The following is a 7,354-nucleotide window of genomic DNA, read 5'->3' as shown; positions in this document are numbered from 1 at the left end:
GGTACTTCAAGATCTTTTCCTCATTCTCATCAAGAAGAGAGTTCATTTTGATTTTCCCACTAGACACATGTCATGCCCTGAACCCGACTCTTCTTACCCAGTGCGCCGACAAACGGCCGCACACCCATGGACTGGAACCCAGTAAGCATGCAAGGCCTCAGAACTGTTCTCACAACAAAAATATAACCTCAAAAATTACAACTTCAAATACCAAAAGAATATAAAAGGTTCAAATACAAAGAAGTTTATCCTAAAACAGAATTCACATACCAACACAAACATAAAGACAACTCAATTAAAAGGAAACAGAAGCTCTCTCACTAGCCAATTAAGTTGCTCGATGAACTATTTACTCCTTATCTGAAAAATTAACAACAGATTATGAGCTTGACAACCCAGTGAGTACCCACTAAAAAAATATCGGGATCATAAGTATAATAAAATACAAGTTTATTAGAATAACATTCAGAAGTTAAGTTTTTTAATAAAACATAGCTGATCAAAAAGTCAAGCGTATATGTCCCACAAATAACTATTGCCAAAACAAAATATCAGAGGTCATATGTTTACCCTCGATGACCCGAGCCAGAATATCAGAGGTCATAAATTTACCCTCAGTGACCCGAGCCAAAATTATCATAAGCCGTTATTCTTCACTGACGGAATGGTGGGAAACTATAGTTTCTATTTCACAAATACATGTTGACACAGTCAATGTTTAACCCCCAATGACAGGGTTATTGCAAAGTTAGTTGGGGACTACAAGTTGGTATGTCAAAATATGTAATGCCCAAACATTTATCACAACAGAATACATAAATTTGATGATCCCGTTTTCAGATAAAAAAAATTCCAATTCATTACCAAAACTAAATACTTACATACAAATTGCAAATAATAAATGAACAAGTAATTCAAAATATAAATTGAAATAATAAGCATTTTTTTCTCAAAAATTTTAGAAATTCAAAAAGACTATAATTTTCAAGTATATACATATAATATGATTTATATCTGGGATATTTACCTGATTAACGACCAGATTTCGAATTCTTTCACCAATTGATTTTTCTTAGGAAGTCCTATATTTGGGAATAACCCATCAAAATTACAAGTAAATCAAATTCTAAAATTCACACAAATGCAAAAACATATTCAAGACACTAACATAACTACCAAGGTCGAGACTAAAAACCAATTCACCTACGAACCTTAAGATTGAAATCAGGATAGCTTTGTAAATTCTAATCCAAATCAGAAATTTCAATCTTCTAAGACAACTAGACATCTACATCTATAACATATCCAAATCTCATAATGATTTCAGATCTACATAATTTGAGCCATCATTTTTAAAAATCATAAATATGCAAACAACAATTTCAGACATGCCTTTTCTAATAAAAAGACATCTGACAACATATACCTTAAAATAAGATTAAACTTTAGGATCATGTAACTAACTTGAAATTGAACAACTTTCTTATTAAACATGAGTCCTGATTCAACATCTATGATCCTCAAATTCTCTGATCAAAATTTATGCTTTCTGCAGAAATGCCATTGAGCACCACTATAGAAATCTGATCATATCTCACAAATTACATGTGTAATAGTTTTGAAATTTGGCAGAGTCAAAGATAAAATCATTATCTATAACGTTCTTATAAAAATTTACATCTAAATCAGAACTTACAATCATGAAATTAATCAAAAACTATTTTAGGGCTCCACAAAAACTCCTGTCCGTGTAACCTGTGTCTAAAACTTATAATTTACAGGATACTTATGTAAAAATTCTGAAATTTTGTAGGTACTTAGCCAACGTCAAACTCTACAAGTTTCCTATTCTACTCTCCTCCAAATTCGCCCTCTAAGACCTCTAAAATCGAAGAGGGTTTTCTGCTATGTTAACAGGAATTTTTGAATCTTATCCTCAAATTAAATCAAATCAACATCTTCACCAAACCCTAACCCTAACTAGTATCATGCCATAATAATCATAAGAAAGAGCATCAAAAAAATAAAATCAGAACCTTACCTCAATAATAACAATGAAACAAAACCCTGACAACGAGACCCTTCTCCCGTCCTCGCCGCCGACATCACCAGCAAAGAGATGAGACAAGGGGCAAGGTCTCTCTCTCTTTTTTTTTTTTTCCTAAATGGCAATCTAAAACCAAAGGAGGTGAAGAGATGGATAAGGTTTTGAAACTAAAAATGAGGTGAAGAGATGGCTAGGGTTTCAAAATTAAAAACAAAATCAACAGCTAAGATTAAAATTAAAAGCAACGGCTATGATTAAAAGTAAAAGCAACAGCAAGGATTTAAATAAGGGAGTGGGGCTCACAACACTTCAGTGAAAAGAACCAATGAGGAAAGCATTTCATTACAATGGACTGTGTTCTAAAAATGATTCTTAGATGTTTCAAAGATCATGGCACAATGATTGAAGCTTTCAGTAGAAATGAGAATTTTGTTAAAAAATCTTCAGTCGCGTTTAACAAATGGAAACAAAAAACACCAGGCCATTTCCTATATGAGGAATCATTCTTCCATTGAAAAAGAGATGGAAAAATTTGTCCATGAAAGTGAAATATTGCCTAACAGAAAACCATGGAAATCACTAGTGGTCGCAGGGCGCATTATGGTATCCTTACTCTCTCTGCCTGAAAACAAGTATATCAGGGACTCGAGGCCACTGATGCAGAATTCAGATAATAATGTCAGAATGCTTAACTCTAAAACAACTCTACTTAATAGTGTAGAAGATATCATGATACACAAGATGGGAAAAAACATTTTATAGGAAATACAGAGATCACAAGAAAGAAAGAGCATGGTAAGTTTGGATGAATGCACATTTAAAACATGCCAAAAAGAATTGGCAGGTCATCAAATTTTTAAAAATTGATTAAATTTGATTCAGTTTTCTATCTGATTACCTAAATTTTTACATGCAGGATAAAATGTTCATATCTGACAAGCTTGAATCAAATGTGAGACTTATCTTAGAGCAGTGTCACATTAGCTGCAGTAGATATCTAAGAGATAGAACTTTTTTGGGTCAGAAAATTCTTGATCAATTTTTGTGGACTGAATAAGTTGTCACTAATCAAAAGTTTCTGTTTGATTTTGTCAATAAAATTCATGAAGAGATTCATGAGAACTTAATTCAAGAAGTTTACAGAGGGGTTTTTTGGCACATGAATTCACAGTTACCAAAACATATTGGAGAAGTTAATCAGAAAAGATGTGGATGGTAGCAATTGGATGAACTTTGGAATTGGTGCAAAAATTATTGTGACAGAAATTGGACATGATATTATTCAATATATAACGGAATAATCTACATGGGAATTCTTAGTTTGAATTGTAATATTTGAATTATTTTTCTTCTTTGGGAATTGAGTTTTTAAATCTGGTTAAATATTAGAATTATTATTGTTGTTGTTTTCCGTATGTAGGGTTTCAGTGAACATATTTTTCGTCAATTTCAACTTCTTTATAGCCTTGTAAAGAAAATCTGGGTCTCTGAAATTGGTATTATTTATGTTTAGACCTCACCGTACCTTCCTTGGCATCTTCTCTCTTCTATTCATAAATGAAAGTCCAGTTTCTACTCTATATCTTGTGATTTTAGGTGGTCTATCCCAACTACCTCTGGCTTCCCCAATTCGGTGGTTCCTTCTATATAAATGTCTCTTGGTAAGAGAAAGCAGCTGAGTTTCTTCCTGTCCATGATTCTCTTTTCTTATTTAGTTTATTTAAGTTAGGAACTTGCGACATGTTAGGCTTATTTCCTCAGGAGGTGAGACATATATTTCCTATTCGTTGTTATTGTTTTCTTTTTCTCTGACTAACCACTTAATGCATTTGGTAGAACTTCTTGTCGGGACACACTATGTATCTCGATTACTTCCTTTGTGTAAACAAAGTTCACCTAAAACAAGTGAGACCACTCATAGGGGAAATTCATTAAACACATGAAGGGCATAAAGAAAAAATGTGGAAAACCACTCAAGATGAGGAGAAAATCCACCCAGACAAAATTTCCTACAATCTTCCACTATAACAACAATAATGGGATTACAAGCTTCTCTAATACACTAGAGGATCACATACACCATTAAGAGTAACAAACTCTTAGTTTACACATTACGTCATCATGAAAGATGGAATACAAGGGAAAATAAAGAAGAGGTTACCAACGGAGCACCAATGGAAGCCAAACCACTAGGTCACACATTCTCTTGAGCAAGAAGATTGAGAAAGACCACCACCCTCTCAAAAATCTCTCTCCTTTTCTTTCTTCCTTCCTTTTATTATATCCAATTTATTTTTCTTCATTTTATATATGATAAGTGCTTGTGTGATATGAATGCGAAGCGTTCATTCCTTATGTTGAGCATTACTTTTCTCAGGTTTTTACATTAATATGTGTGTTTTTATGTTACTTCTACGCAGGTAGGGCTGTGAGGCCGAGTATGAAGGAAATAGGCCAATGTGGATCATAATGCACTTATTTTGGAGGAGATCTTTCTAAAGTTCAAACGCGAAGACATAGGACAGGTGTGAAATGCTAGAGAGTGTGCCAACCTCCTCGCATTCGAGTGAGCACATCCATTTGGAGGGGCACAAAGGCAGTCACACTCGAGCATTCTGACCTATGCATATAAGAACAAGAACCCCACCAACATGTATATCATTGAAGAAGCAAGTGATTCAAGACGTGAACGTGTGGCCGTTTGTGTTACCCCGATGAAAGTATGGAATTAGGAAGCTATTCAGGTCGAAGACTGTAGCAACATGATAGCTATTACTGTAGCAGCACTGTTCACAGCCAGCCGAGAAATCAGAGAAATAGAGGATCTACACAGGCGTGTAGAAATTATCCACGCCCATGTGGAAATTCTGCACGTGCGCATGTATCGTCCACGCCCGTGGACTTGCCCGATTTCAGCCCTATTTAAAGCCGATTATGCCCTGATTTTGGTATTCTTTTCTCCATCTTTTCCCCAACTTGCGAGAGGGCTTCGGCTAGGGTTTCGAGGGGTATTGGCCAAAGTTTTGGAGAGGTTCTACAGCTCCGACATCGTGATTCCATTAGGAAGAAGGTTGACAGGGGAGCTTCGATCGAGGCGTATCCTATACCGGACGAAGGAATCCTTGGACGATGAGTAGAGGACTTTCCACAAGACCATCGACACGACCATCGAGGGGGTTTCTTTATGGATTCATTGCTTTTACATTCGATTTCTTTGATTGTACTTAGCTCTATGGAGAGCTAAACCCCTAGTGGGTACTTGGGTGATTGTGAACCCTAGGATGTATTTGTTTCATTGAACTTCTTTATTATGCTTTCAATAAATTGATGTTTATTGTGAGTTCCAACCTTGAATGCTTGATTGTATGAACATTTCTCCTAGAGTGACACAAGGGTTGAGAGTTCTTGTTGTTAACCTTGTGAGTGAGTGACACACCACGAGCGTTAGACAAAGCTAGGTTGGAGAGGGTTGAGAGGGTGAGTCGAGAGGTACAGGTGCGTCCCCTTTCCCCTCTGGCGTGATAGATTCTACCTCCGTTCCTTGAGTTCTTTGCGGCCATAATAGAGTGAATGGTCTAAGGGATGAACCTCCGCTAGGGCCTAGTTGCGCGTGCAATGGAGTGAAGCGTTGAGGTGATCTTAGTATCTAAGGCTTAATTGTGGCTAGGGACCTTCCGCCTGGACCAAAGGGTTAGGTCTAAATCTAGGAAGAGATTTATCATTTGGAATCCCTAGAGCTCATTGCAACTCTATGCGAGTGCGAGGTGTTGCGATTGTTCGATTTCTCCTCCGGGACATGTATAGAGTTAGGCATAGTTGACCTTAGATTTGGGACTATGTATGTAAGGATTTCCACGACTCACCATTGCATTGATTAGTAAGCATAATAGAGAGTTCTTGCACTTGAAGCGATTATCCTAGGTGAAACATCATCCGAGTACCCCATCTTTATCGATTGCCTTGCCTCCTCCTTACTTTTGCTCTTTTACTTGTTGCTTTTAATTTCTGAGAATTGAATCATTACCACACTTACCATTGTTGATACTCCATATAGCTAAGAATCGAATTAAGTGTCTTTACTCCCTACTCCTTGTGGATTCGACTCCGCTCATCCGGGATTATTACTTCGACAAAACCCGTGCACTTGCGGGATATAAGCAAGGGGACCTTGTCAAGTTTTTGGTGCCGTTGCCGGGGAGCTAGGCGTTTAGAGATACTTTGCACTTTGTTTTCTTAGCTATTTCACTACACATTCTATTTTATATCTTCTTATTCTATCATCGTTCTGATTTTCTTTTTCCTTACTTTTGGTGCAGCTCCAGGTTATGACCAGAGGGAATCCATCAATATTGATTGAAGGAGACCCTGAGCTTGAATGTACGCTTAGAAGAAAAAGGAAAGAACCTGTGCAAGAATAGCATAATCCAGCTGATTTGGAAGTAGAAGGATCTGACAACATGGTAGAACAAAATGAGCAACAACAAACACTATCCGATTATGCCAGACCTTCAGTGTTGGGGACACAATCGAGTATTGTGCGTCCCCCAATTACAGCTCAAAACTTTGAGCTAAAGCCGGCATTCATCTATATGCTGCAGCAGTCCACACAATTCAATGGTTTGGCCGATGAGGATCCAAACAGTCACATAGAGAGCTTCCTCGAGGTGTGTGACATGCTGAAGATAAATGGTGTGACAGATGATGCCATCAAGTTAAGAGCCTTCCCATTTTCCTTAAAGGGGAAAGAAAAGCAGTGGCTACACTCATTACCTAGAGCATCAATCACTACATGGGAGAAGATGGTAGAAGCTTTTCTAGCCCGTTATTTCCCTCCCGGAAAATCAGCAAAGCTTAGGAATGAGATCTCATCCTTTATGCAGTTGGAATTGGAGTCTCTATTTGAGAAATGGGAAAGGTTCAAGGAACTCCTGCGAAAGTGTCCGCAACACGAATTCCCGGAGTGGATGATTGTTCAAACCTTCTACAATGGTTTGAACCCGAGTACAAGGCAACTCTTGGATGCGGCGGCAGGAGGTACCTTAGGTAGCAAGACCCCCGACGAAGCACGTCAATTGATTGAAAAATGGGGTTAAATAGCTACCAGTGGAACGCTAGGGAGAAGAAAAAAGGTGGCCGGTCTCCATGAAATTGATACGGTAACTTCATTGGAGGCCCAAGTGGAGAGTTTGAGTAAGAAGCTAGATCTTATAGCTTCGAATAGAGTTGCAGCCGTGACCAATTGCATCGGTTGTGGTGGAGGACATGCTCCCTCCGATTGCCCAATCGTCATTGGTGATGTTTCTTCAG

General features: G+C 37.7%; 1 non-coding gene across 1 annotated transcript; it reads right to left on the bottom strand.

The window, feature by feature from the left end:
• Positions 1 to 6,894: 6,894 nt before the first annotated feature.
• LOC120267485 lies at positions 6,895 to 7,001 on the bottom strand. Its single transcript, XR_005538476.1, has one exon. It is a non-coding gene; the product is annotated as a small nucleolar RNA R71 (small nucleolar RNA).
• Positions 7,002 to 7,354: the final 353 nt, after the last annotated feature.

The sequence above is a fragment of the Dioscorea cayenensis genome, chromosome 1 (genome assembly GCF_009730915.1).
Source record: "Dioscorea cayenensis subsp. rotundata cultivar TDr96_F1 chromosome 1, TDr96_F1_v2_PseudoChromosome.rev07_lg8_w22 25.fasta, whole genome shotgun sequence".
Classification (NCBI taxonomy): domain Eukaryota; kingdom Viridiplantae; phylum Streptophyta; class Magnoliopsida; order Dioscoreales; family Dioscoreaceae; genus Dioscorea; species Dioscorea cayenensis.
The sequence above is the reverse complement of the archived record's forward strand: the minus strand, read 5'-3'. Positions and strand labels throughout refer to the sequence as shown.